The sequence below is a fragment of the Rhyacophila brunnea genome, unplaced genomic scaffold (assembly GCF_057557595.1).
Source record: "Rhyacophila brunnea isolate RB1 unplaced genomic scaffold, BYU_Rbru_1.0 scaffold_18, whole genome shotgun sequence".
NCBI classification, from domain to species: domain Eukaryota; kingdom Metazoa; phylum Arthropoda; class Insecta; order Trichoptera; family Rhyacophilidae; genus Rhyacophila; species Rhyacophila brunnea.
In genome coordinates, this window is record NW_028232837.1 from 23,544,467 (window position 1) to 23,559,271 (window position 14,805).

The following is a 14,805-nucleotide window of genomic DNA, read 5'->3' on the forward strand; positions in this document are numbered from 1 at the left end:
AATAGTATCTTTTTAAACCTCTCGCTCTAATGTTCTAGAATATAGTCATATTTCAGTACGTCCATGTGCAGTGGTGTTAAGATTTTTTAGATTTATTATTTTTAATGCATTTACAAAACCATTAGTAAAACTAATGTTAACATTATATAGTGACATATTTACGATTAAAAATTATATTTTATAATGTTTGTCATCCCAAATTTGACAAGAATTATGCATTTTATTATTCAAAAATGGGTACGATTAACACATTTGAAGATAATTCTAAAGATACGGATTATAAGCTATGTTTTTGACCATTCAAATGTGATAAACATCCTACGAATAATGATTGATTTATAATAATTATTGACCTAAGAATAAGGTAGTATTTTTTTGAAATACTCCATTTCTATTGGCATTTCCCAGTGGTTAAGCTACAACATACAGCCGTAGCCATACATTGACAAACGATAAATGAAGTAGAGAGTAAGATCAGGTTAACGCGCGTGTTTGAACATGTACCGTTTTTTAAAAAATATATATTTTTCGGTTAGGTACATGTTCAAACACGGGCGTTAACATGATCTTACTCCCTACTTCATGCCGGCATGTGGGCCGTTAAATCATGCGTTTTGACTCAAAATTGGGTCGATTTATCGAGTGGGTCGCAAAATATTTTCAACAATTCAACAAACGTACCTAACATTAGAATTTTATTAGTATATTCCGTTTAAAGGTTAAAAAAATAGACATCATCACAATCATGTTAATAAAAAAATATTTATGATAAAAACATTCTGTATGTAGATATAACCCCTGATAAAGCTATCATCGAATTATTTAAAGTATATATTAAATACTTTTTTTTCTTTTCCGACCATGTGCGATCCTAGTAGGATCATAATATGGGCCTCCACAGAGTAGAGGTTTGTATTAACAGATTTTGTTTTTTTACGAGAAATGGATGTCAACCACTTGCTCGACCTATTAGGTCGATACCCTGACTCACACACAAATTGAAAAACAATATGTGTAGGTACTTGCCAGACCCAGGAATCGACCATGGGACCCTCGGCGTTATAGTCCAACGCTTAAGCCACGCGGCCACCGTGGGTGTACAATATAAATGTTACAATCTTGATCGTGGTTACCTAAATTTTTTTCAGTGGTCGTTCCATTTAAAGACCAGCTTGGCTTTCGCCATTATTTCAATTTAACATCAAATTGAAATTTTATGCATATTATAGGCTTGTGACCTTACCATGCGGACGTTTTTCTGCGGAACTACGTATCCCCCTGAACTTTCGGGTAAGTATATTTAAACGCTTCCGACCTTCTCTAACACACAGCGCTATAAAATCGTACCCATGACATACTTGATGGTTTTTCAATAATCGTTATTTACTTATCCGGGTGAGATTAACATTTTTTTTAAATAAAAACTGGAATTTAATGCATTTTACAGTCAACGTTAATTTTAAATAATCAATATGCAGATGCATAGTGCATTGTAGAATACGTAAGAACATTCCAAAAATGGTTATTATTTGTTCAAGTTAAAAAATAAATAATTACAAGATAAAAATAACTTTTTATATACAACGTTTTTAAATTTTCTATTGAATTATTACGCTCAATATGCTCAAACATGTACTTGATATGAAGTAAATAAAAAACAAACAAACAAACAAATATAGAATACTGAAATGTCATTTTGACATTTCATTTTGATTTCCATAGTAACGCACGTATATATTAATAATTTAGTTGCTAGGACCACCCCCTTAGTAACCAATAATAGTCTTTTTCTACTTTTTACGGATTTTTCTGAAATAACTTTCCATACAAAACAGAATCAACTGAAAATGAATTCAATTCTGCTTAAATATGGCTAAAAGTATTAAAAGTATGCATTGGCATCGTGTTCTGATATATTCTAAAAGTTTCAAATGTCTAGCTAGTCGGGAAGTTAGTTAAAATTGATTGGAAGATTTGTACTGGACAAACAACCACCGGACAAACAAGAATACGAACTAATAAAAACGTTGTAACTTACTAATAATCCATCATATTACATGCCTGCAGAGAGGTTCAATCACTTCAATATAATTTCGTATTTTGTTACTGTAATTCATTTGAATATGCAGCCTGTTCACCTTGCCCACTGCACTTGTAATTTTGTCAGATAAGCAATATGGTATTTCCAGTGAGCTTGGAATCCGAATGGATATGGCGGGTTTACATTCAGCCAACTTGGAGTCGCATGGAGGTCAAGGGTGTATTCTGTGAGGAGCAAATGTCATTTGTTCAACGCGTGTGTGCTACCTGTGCTCCTGTATGGGTGAGACATGGCATCTTACCAAAGGCTTAATTACATTGGCAGACGCGCTGACCCAACCCGATCCAACAACCATCGTGGCCAACGTTTTAACACTATTTGCAATTACACGCAACGATTTAATCGCGTTGGTCCTTACTTTTGATTGGTTTAAAATTAACATAGTGTTGCTATTATTAAAAATATAGGTTGACCGAAAACTAGATATTTCTTAGATTGGTGGCTACACTGAACGTATTCCCGCGCAATTTTACGCCAAAAAAAACTGAGCTGTCAAACCTGGCGAGCATCTTTTAAAATTTGCGCGGCCTTTTTACATTTATGAATCATGAATAACTGGGGAGCTTGAATCTCCAAGCCAATCGATTAAGACTAATTGTAGCGAGTATGGCTACCTATATTTCAACTGGCGTGTAACGAAGTATTATCGACGAGGACTGTGTCCTCAGCGCTAGCTAGTCCATACATTTTTTGAGATTTCGCCTTCTTGTAGTTGTTGAAATCGAGCAGTAGAATGAACGTCGGGTCAGACGCAATCTGCCAATGTAATTTGAGCTTAAGCTTCAAGGGTCTCGGCTTTTGAGCTTTGAGAATCGATCCGACAAATCTCTGGGGTACATTTGGTACAATCGCGTTACAAACACCCGAGTTCGTGAGCAGACACAGCAGCCTTCGGTGATTGAGGTAATTACGAAGAGACGTTTTACATAGCTGGGACATGTGTTCCGGATACCGCCAAAGAGTGCGACACTTCGTACCCTTGCGGCACAGCCTCAAGGGTTATGTCATCGTGACCGTCCCTCCCTCACCCTGCAGCGGTGCTACAAAAGTGATCTACGCTCTGAAGGTCTTGACTGGCGGGAGGCGCAAGAGTTGGCGATGGATCGACGGAAGTGCCGCGAACTTGTGCTTGTCCTATGCCCCAATGCTGGATCGTGACAGGGTGAAAGAAGAAGAAGATAGAGCGTATACGGCGGAGCTACGAGATGCTGTTTTGTAACAATAATTAGGAAAAACATAATGAAAATGTATCGTAGTAGATAGAGAAAATACATTTTAAAAAATCTCAGGGCACCCAAATTGTTTCGATAATTTTTACAATAATTCGTAATAGACAATAAACAAAAGTACGTTTTAAAAATGACACTTCCCTATAATACTCGTATGTCAGAGAATAAATTATCATTAAACATAGTTTGTTTGCAAGTGATAGAATATGGAATAGGTATTAGCTACTTTTTTTTTAATCTTGTATTAAAAATGAGTGGTTAATATGCAACTGACCAGTGGCGGCTCGACGACTTTTGGCCATTAATTATTAAATATACAAACTTACCTACTTTCTCATATTATAAATTATGTTCCAAGCTACTTATAATAATATATTTTTATTAATGAGGAAATGAGATTTTTTTCAATAATATGATTATCTGAGCCGTTACTTACTTAATAATAATAATTATTATAAACTTACCATTATCAGTTTTGAACAACGACATACAGCGAGCGTTTTTACTCACCTAGGGGTTATTTAAATCGCTAACTATACTAACGCTATTGCACTCACTTCCTTTGTAGAATGAGATTTGTACTGCGGCGACGGGATGGGACTGAGTGGCCCCGGTCAGAAAAAAATAGACACCATAGCTTTCTTACTTTATACATACGTGTCACCGTGAAATAGGGCGTATTCAATTTAATTAATATTTTAATACAGCGTACTCATCATTATGTTATTACATAATTTACAATCATTGCCTTATTTGTATAATAATAATAACAACTATCGCTATACAATTGTGATGTAGTTGGATAAAATAAATTAAATAGTTCATTTAATCATGTATTTAAAAAATATCGGACATGTAATTTTACGTGATATCAATGTGGGGATGGTCCCTACAAACCCTTAAGATAGAGCCGCCTCTGCAACTGACATAAGATGGGAAGTTCCTTTGTTTTTTTTATTCTTGTATAAAATGAATGGATATCAGAATACTGCGTTATCAATTTTGAATGTTTACAATATATAAACATATATCGGAAAATACCCCGTACGAATGATGTCATATCGTAATAGAAAACTAGATACAGTTACGTCTCTGGAGATCGATGCATTCTTATCATTCTCATTTTTTCCTCGTTTGCGTCACTATTGGAAGTCAAATAATCGGTGTCAATCGATCAATCGTCAGTAATTGGACGCATTATAAAGCCTCGCAAATAGACAGTTATTAGATTATTTTGTTTGCATGTGTAGCGACACAATACCAGAAAAAATGACGCAAATGTGGGCAGGCCCGCATACAAGGAGGGAGGGAGAGGTTCAGGTCCGAATCGCGAATACAAAAAAAATAATTACAAGATATAAAGAACTATTTATATACAACGTTTTTAAATTTTCTGTTTAATCATATAAACTTGACTTGACTAAGTAGCAAAAAAATTGTACTTGATAGAAATACTGAATAATGAAATGTCATTCCATAATGATTTCCATAGTAACGCACGTATATATTATTTAATAATTTAGTTGCTAGGACCCCCTAACAACCAATAATGGTATCGAAATAACTTTTCATACAAAACAGAATTAACTAAAAATGAATTCAATTCTACTTAGAGATCTATCTATAGATTATCAATGTATTTTTATGTGGGTATTAACTATTTGCGGGTCGGCTGAACTATTCCGGGTAGCCAATGACATTATTAATGGACAACGCACTCAATACAGTAGCTAGCAATTAAATTCACGCACAGCGACATTCGCACATGTACGGGTAGACGTCACGCAATTTCAATTATGCGATATCACGCATCGGGAATTTATAGCAATATCACCTTTATTGTAATGGCGTTAGAATAGTGTTTCTAGTGTCAATGTTCATTCGAGCGAACCCGTTCGAACCGAACTGTTCGGCAGACCCGACTAAAAGGATCGGGAATTTATAGAAATATCACCTTTATTGCAATGGCTTTAGAACAGATTATGCCATTCGGCAGACCCGGCAAAAAAGTGAGTGTCATTTTTATTCCCAGATGATTCGTCCATATTAATATCATTGCGGGTAGCCGATTATAGAGCAGAGATTCTTCTTATGGTGGCCGACCTCTGGTAAGGAATGGGACGATAAGAAGAAGCATAAAAATGATCAGTTTAAAATATATGTATGAAAATAAATTTGACTACCGTACTGCACATTTAAAATAAATAACCTTAAGCCCATATAAGATGATTCGGAGATAAATGGCTCTAAAGCTTTTGACTTTATATACCTATCTATATTTCTGAAAACCGAATATGATACATTATCTTCATCTTCCTGGTTCTAAAACCCTGTATGGGTCTTGGCGTCGTCTAGTATCTGCCAGCTGCCATGCTGTCATTCAGATCTGTCCAAAATTACCTGCGTATAAGACGATTCGGCGCCGGGACAACTGGGCGCCACGCGATCGAATGAAATTCGAAAATAAATAAACGTTCGTGAATTATAGTTACTTTTAAAATACCTATTTAATATTATTATTTATACTTAAATTATTATTAATAATGGTGAGAATTTAAATATGCACACGTAAATAATGATATTGATAAGTTTAAGTATAAGTTTAAGTATAAGCATATGTTTAAGTTCCAACGAGAAGAAAGATATTTTATTTTTATAATATATAGCCTAAGGTATGATAATTCTTAATCCGCAATAAAAAAAAACGTTATGTTAAGAGCAAAATTAATTTTAACTACATATAAGTAAATAGAAACTGATTAAAATTCCTCGTCTACTTTTTGTATAAAATCGTAACGAACGTCTGTTTATTTCATTCGACAGTGCGGCGCCCAATTGTCCTGGCGACCAGTTGTCCCATTCCAAACTACCTCCACATTAACCTAATTAAATAAACTAAAACACTATAATATATTATATACATGGGATTTTTTAAACCTAAAGGGGTACATGCAGGGGTCCCGCATATAAGACGTCATTCCATCAAAAATAATATGTGCAACGAGGCGGACTTCACTTTCCCCCAGCTCTCTGGGTAATAGTCACACTTGCTGTCCCAATCTGATTTCCGTACCGCACCTCGTTGCTTCCACAGATAGTCCGTATAATGAATACCAGGGCTGCATTTTTTACACTTGACAGTTTTTGTATTTTATTGATAGTATTGTAAAACAATATTTATAAATCAAATTATCTCGTAATATTTTTTCATTTATTTATTTTTTGCGGCCATTCTAATTTTTAATATATATATTATATATTTATTTTACTAACTTTTTAGTATATATTAATGAATAAAAATATCAACATAGACACGACTTTTAATAAAAACAACAAACATGTATTATAATGTATGTACGGAAGCATTCAAAATGACAGAAAAGTAATAATTACATACGTACATAAATTAGCACTCATCGTAAGTATTGTCAAATATTACATATTTCAAAAATATAGTAAGTATTCTATTTTTAAACCTAATGAATGCAAAAGGTCAATATTTATGTATGAAAATTCAGAGAAATGATATTTATTTATAAATTTATACATTCTTACAAATCACCCACCTCTTCGAAATATAGCTGATCAATGAAAATTCCTCCCGGAAAAATGGTTTCGACCAAGGCCCGAACAAAAACGATGCATAAGTGCGAGTGAGAAAGTATTCGGCATCCTTATAATCTCTGCGACACGCGCTAGAGTAAGATAAAAGATTTACAGATGTAGGGGATGGTTTGCTACGGTGTAGCCGCCAAATCTTACTTTATTGCTATGTTTTGTGTTGCTAAAATTGCTATGTTTTGTGTTAAACATAAAGTCAGTGGTAAATATTTTCAGTTTTAATTATAAGTGGAAAATATGGCACTTTGGGCGAGCACTAGCGAAATGGTCTATAGTCTCAAACATTTGTATACGAATGCGTTCGCTCGCCCACAAACCAAACGCACGGCACGCAGCTTCATTTAGTAATGCAATGGGTTGCGTCTAGATGTATCTATAGTCTAAGGTTTCGACCTTTTTTCTTTGTACTTATGTGTTTTGTGAAAATTATCAGACACACTTTAAAATACTAACTATTATAACTATACAATAATTCAGGGACACTCATCGCAATCACTATTGACTCTTCAATCTAATGTGGATAGATACCAACTCCTGTGAAATTTTCTTAATAGATTTTTAAAGACAAATTTTTGGTAAATATTCTGTATTTACACTCACATATTTCAGAAACAACACGTGATTTTTCTAGACGTCTGATTCATACCCGTTACCCATGGCTTCTGAAGCGGGCATTCCTCCACCATTCCACCGTAGTATGATAAAGCTATATGCAGTCAGGATTTGCAAAACTTCTCCCTTCCTCGATGATTCCATGCATGGCCCCCACAAAGGGGGGCTGACAGGGCCTGGGGGCCCAGGCTCAAGAAGCTCCCGGTGTGGCGAGTCGACCAGATAAGTGATATAAATACACATCAAAAATTCTCTCTAATAGTAAAAAAAGTCTATAAAGGCGCTGTTTTCCTTCAATAATGTTATTATTTAAAACTATATGTTTGTACGATACAATTTTTATTTGTGTATCGATAATCAACAACTCCATAATTCAAATAGACGTAAGTATTAGAATATAAAAAAACACTAAAAATATACACATTAATTTTACCGCGTACACCATTTGGAAAACGCTACTGTAGAGCGTCACACTGTCTTTATCCTTAGCGATAGGTAGGGGGGCCCACCAAATATCCTAGCCTGGGGCCCCGCTTCAGGATGTGGGGGCCATGATTCCATGACGACATTGAATGGATCTTCAGGATCGTTAGGTACACCGAATATTACAACCGAAAAGACGTGTTAGATGAAAAAGCATTTCGACAGTAAATATTAATAATTGAGCTTTGTGATTTACTCATCAATTGCATTGGAGTTTTGATCAAACAAATGGCGTCATCATCAATAAAAAATCTGTACTGTGATAAAAAAATAAACTTCCTAGTCTAGACTTTATAGCAGAAAGATTTCATAACATAATATCGTCTCTGTTCTGGCAGAACACACTAATTGGAGAATACTAGTTTTGAGTAATTTGACTTTGAAACTTTTAAAATGTTTGAAATGGTCTATCATGTGAGTTTATTAAGTAATCGTTAAAAGGATGACTTTAAAATAAAGAAAGTGTTTATTTATTAAGAAGGTTTCCAGACGGTAAAGTTTGAAATAAGGAACATTTTGGTATAACTACGAGTAACTCAATATGTCATTTTTTCGAATTAGTGTCTTCTGTCAGAACAGTGACGATATTATGTACGTTACTTTACGAAGTGGTTCCAAAGAGTTTTTGAAATCGTGACCCTATCTATTATAACCCAGTATTTTTTCAATAGAATGTAATGTATGACGTAGGACGCATATACGCGTCCACGGACAGTAACCTATGTTCTTCAAGGACTTAAATACGAGTCCGCGGACGTTAAGCTGTTGCATGTGTTTGAAGTGAATACCTAGAGCGGAATGCACAATCTAAGATTTCGTTCCTAAGGATAAGTCGCCGAAAAGCATGACTTAACTATAGACAATCCTGAGTATAGAGTTAAGGAATCCTTAACCATAGACTACTTTTGTTATGAACACGCCCCCTTCTGTATTACCATTTACCACTGACAGCTGCTGTCAAAATAAATTCGCATGTCTATAACACAGTCCATACACTCAAATTCATTTGACAATGTATCTCAATATGGATATTGATAGTGTTAATTCGTTTGGCATGTACTTGCAGAATATTATTTTATTTTTATACGCCAGCCCGCAGAAATACAAAATACCAGATGAAGAATGACACTTGATGCTAGTGTTGCCATGTTAAAAAAAAATCTTGTGGTGCCTGTGGAATCACGTATAATGACTTATAACGGAAACATAAGAGTATTATAATTAAATATTAATATGTATTTATAGTTATTGCATTTATAAAATGCAGTTGTCATATTTTTGTCATCGTTTAACGATTATAAAATAATTTACCTAATTTACCTAACGAGAATTTTTAAATATGGTATTATTTTCAATAAAAATGATCTTAACTAAGGACAGTGTTTCTGCATAGTGTTTTCTGCTAAGGAAATTTTAGTTATGACAAATGTTTCTGCATTCCGCTCCTAGACCAGACCAACAGACATTGGATATACCTAGTAGGTATACAAACTGTTCGAAAGTTATTTCAAAATAATTGTTTTTTGATACTTACGTAGGTACACTATCTGAGAAACATTTAATATGTGTGATTTTGGTTCCCGACGTAAATGGAAATTATTAAACAAAAACAGATTTTCTTGGTCTGGACTGGGTTTAATAAATAATGTTGCCATGTTTTTGATACAAATCAAAAAGTAAATATTGAGAATTCACCCATTAAAATGCTGGTTCTGACATCTTTAGTCAAGAGTACGTCGATTGTTCATTATGACTTATCCTGATAATCAATGAACTCTTTCCTAATCTATATTCTGTGTCTTAAAAACAATATTCATAATTGATGATATTTTTAGAATTCCAAGGTGTTGTCCAGATGGCGCTATTTAACTCGCGCGCATTCTAGGTACATGTGACCTCATGGAGCTGTCCACAAGCACTCGCGACATGCCACGTCTCGTTCGCGGTCGAGGTACAGATGACCTCATTAAGCTGTCCAGATGAACTCGCAGCGAATCGTGTCACAAGCAGTAGGCTATCCTGGTTATCCGCTTATAAAGCCGTGGAATCGGAATCGAGTCTGGGTGTATAGAATACGCACGCTGTTAGGATCCAAAACATGGAATTAATAGGTACTGTCGAACAAGAACTTCTTGTCTACGTGTTAAAATTGTGAACTAACAATCCCCTCCAGTACAGCTAATCGCACTTCCGTTATGTGTGCGTTTAGTAATTTATCTCCTTCCAAACTCAGTAATTACCGTATTAATACAGTATTCATTAACCTAACTATCATAATAATTAAGAGATGAAATTATTTTTCTATTGTTAATTATTGAATAATAATTGGACTTCTAAGCGAATATCTGAGAATACAATTGATGTAAATGAAATACCTAATTTCGCCGGATTTATTGTATCAAAAAATAACAACGCTGAGAAATCTTCTACCTACGACTACAGCAACTTCCTGTTATTGCCGAGATGTTGTTGTCGGACAGAAGTGGCTAAAATAATTTTTCATAAAAAAAACTCTTATTAAGTGTCCAGATACCAATGACATTAATATGGACGAACCATTTGGGAAAAAAATGACACTTTTTGTCGGGTCTGCCAAATGGCATAATCTGTTCTAACGTCATTACAATAAAGGTGATATTGCTATAAATTCACAATGCTTTTTGTCGGGTCTGCCGAATGGTTCGGTTCGAACGGGTTCGCTAAAATGAACATTCACACTAGAAACACTATTATAACGCTATTACAATAAAGGTGATATTGCTATAAATTCCCGATGCGTGATATCGCATAATGGAAATTGCGTGACGTCTACCCATACTTGTGCGAATGTCGCTATGGGCGAATTTACTTGCTAGCTACTGTATTGAGTGCGTTGTCCATTAATAATATCATTGCCAGATACATATTGGATTATATACCGAATGGAAAAAATTGTATATAAAAATAATACGTAATGCTTTAAATTCTAATGGATTTAGTTTAGTACTATTCCATTTGAGTCGTTTTTTGCGACCCAGGTTTCGCCTTTCGGCATCTTCAGGCACTGTGGGCAAACACACACTGACAATGAATACTATTAACTCTAACTTATACAACAAATCAATACAATAAAGTAGGTACGTAAAATCTAATCACCTACCTATTAAGTCAAGGATCCAATAAAAAATATAACAAACAAATTATGAATAGATTCATGAAGTGTTTGTAAAAAACCCCATACCTTATCAATAATAATACACTCGATAAGCGTATAATAAGTCGTCAAAATCTAATAATAGATCATTAGTAATTATAAACAATAAAAATACTACACCCAAGAGGTGTAAAATCGTCCATTTTAGGAACAATGGTAACGGATTGGGAATTAACGGAGTTAACTAATGAGATATATATATATATGAAAGTAATTAGTTAAACTATGTTATGTTATGTCTTTAAAAGTTAGTAGTTAAACAATTAATATTCATTAATATTCTTACATGATTCCTACATTTTTATAATATTATTTTTTAAATATAACAGATCTACAAATAAATTCATTAGAATTTAAATTCAAATTCCATCTAGTACTTTCGGTCGATAGTATTAATACTTAATGATTTGTATTGACTGATTTGTAGGGACGCGTCAATTAAGATTTCGCGGCCTATCATTAATGTTGGGAACCACTCACCCAAACAATCATAATCTACTTCGAAACGTTCGTCGACTATCACCATGGGATTTATCAGTCAATCTTTTTTTTTTGCTAACTGTTATCTGATTTCAATAATTTTTGGTAACTGATCATCGATTGCTATAATCTATCATTATTGCAGAAAATCTTTGTCACACAATGACTAACCGATGGACTGATCACAATCCACAGCATATTCAGTAGATGTATTATTCTTTTTACATAGTTTATAATTATTAATCTATTCTCCATACAACAGACAATCTTAGCTCACAGACATCTCAACCTCTCAATTTACTCTAAATACAGACTTTTTGAATACCAAAATAAACTATATTCTTTGAACATTTAACTTTTTTAAAAAATCTTCTCTCTTGTTCTCTTGTGAGCAGGGAACTCAGAAATAATGGGAACTGAAATACCTAACGGGCGATCTCGAGTAAGGAAGAATACGGGATAAATTTCAACACGTGTCAAGAATACGTCATACGTCGAATACTGACAACTGCTCTTGGTTTATGCATTGACGATCATTTAATATTGGTGTACTACACACACTATTGCTCGTCTATAATTCGTGGTTCATGTTCGTAGGACACTCACACATTGAAAACCCTGCGTCAAACTTTACTGTATTGGTATAATAGTCTATCGGAATTCTATGTATTATCTGTCCTGTGCTTGCGAGGGTAATATTTCCTATATACCTATTATACAAGTATGTATTTTTATTTTACTTATTTGAATGCTGTGAACGTCTAGAAATCTGATGTGTTATGATCACAATATTTCCTTTTTTTTTAATAAATTAACACGAAACGGGTTCATCCTTCTTTTCGCCTCCCCCCTCCCCATTTCACACAATAAGCTTAAGAATCGATAGTCAAATGGGCCATATTAAAAATGAATTAATTTTATTAATATTATCATAATGGAGGTGCCTACAAAATAGATACATGCACAACATCGATTTCTTCTACTACACAATAATATCGTTACATACAATATTATTTCTCTCTAGATTAACACATGCTTATAATATTAAAAATCGTACATTCGTACCTAAGAATGCAATTAATTTTTAATATAAATGTCAATAAAAAGTCATGAGCTAAATTAATATATTGTATTAAGTATATTAAATTTATCCAACAAACTTCGTTTTACCTTGCTCACCTCACACAATTAGAATATCAACATCTGAAGCAATTATTTAGTTAAACACGCCCTCCCGATTGGCATTGCCGGTTGCAAATTAATTAGTCTGCTTCTTAGGAAAACAAACAACTCTAACGATCCCTGTTAGATAATTTCAGGAAAATAAGTATAAAATAAGTTTTTAAAAAAATGTAAAAAATAAGTAGGTATTATACTTTGACTTTCAAATGGAAAATAAAATGGCCCTACTACTAACGACATGAATTTCCTCACACACATGTAAAAACAGATGAATACATAAATGTATTTGGTTGAAAAATGAACTCGATTTTCATTTCAATAAGTGTGCGGTTTCAAATCAACTTCTATGTCTTTACAATACTACTATACTCTTATAAATATATTATAATAATAAGTGGCAGCGCTTTTTAGTGGACTGTAAGAAAGGAATCATTTGGATGCTGGGGGTGAGATCTAGTCCACTGGGCTGACTGCGTGTTCCTGCACTCACACCACGAGTACCATCACTTTCACGGTCACACAGTACTTCTGGCGGCTAGATGGTATGAATGAGTTTTAAATTGATAGAGGCGGCTGGCCATATAATAATTTGTCACTCATAATGGTTTTATGGTGGAGTCACTAAGATGTTGACGCAATTATGCTCTGGAGGTAACGGAATTGTTTATAACATGCCTGGAAGCACAATAATGATGGCGGAAGGTAAGTAAGGAATTTTTATGGAATCAGCGATACAATAATTGTCGTAGATAAGATATATGTGATTGAAAAATGAATTCTAGCTACATTCCAAGTGTGCATATTTCAAATTCACGTTCATAAAGTTTAGTTAAACTATTAACTCCAGGCTAACAATTCCACTTTGACATTGAGGTGTTGTAACAAAATATGCAGTACTATTAGGAATTCAATGGCATTATGCATATAAATATACATCATATCGCGCAAGTAAAAAAGTTTAAAAAAAACAGTTGCAATTAATGGTCACATGTAGGTTGTACGTATTCAGTTCATCGTGGGACACTTATTCGTGCGCCGCAGTACGTGAAAAATGAGTTCGTATAACATTTTATCAAATGACGAGTTCTTCGTTGAAGATTTCACCGTGGAATACATTTACACGTATCTTACAAAATGCGGCGTTAGTTTGCAAATAGTACTGTTCCAATTAGATTAATCCTAACCTAACCTAACCTAACCTAACCTAGTAAAGACATCTCTACATGTTGTAGCATACGTACAAATGTGTCGCTAGATTTCAAAATCAGCCAAGTCCACCTTTAGGTATTTTTGACTTTTTTGTGAATTGCTGGAGAGCTACTGCTTTCTAACATTTCTGCATTAACAAAATATGAAACTTATTAATTTTAAATATTCTATACTTGAAATAATATAAACTTTCACCTTCGTGACTGTGTGCTTGAGAAAACAAAAAGCTGTTTTTATCCTATTCATCCATTATGGACTTGGCTGATTTTGAAATCTAGCGTCACAAATATACTCCATGGTGAAATGTTCAACGAAGAACTCGTCATTTGATTAAATGTTACATGAACCCATGTTTCATGTACTGCGGCGCACAAATAAGTGTCCTGCGGCGAACTGTTTACGTACAAATTTCCGGATACGGTAATTAATGAGTGTTTATTATTGTATAATGTTGTGAAAATTCTATTTTACATAAATTTGTGCAGGACAGGTTTGAGTCCTTTTCGCGCCATAATGTTTTTCAAGCAGGTTATTTTTGATCTTAATTATAACATTACATTATTAAGTCTATTTAAAAACTAATAATCGAAAATTATCTATTGTCAAAAATTATAACAGAACCGTGACACAATTTTATGATTACTCTGTAGCGGTTGGTGATACTATATCAATTCAAAAACTCGTACGACTATATT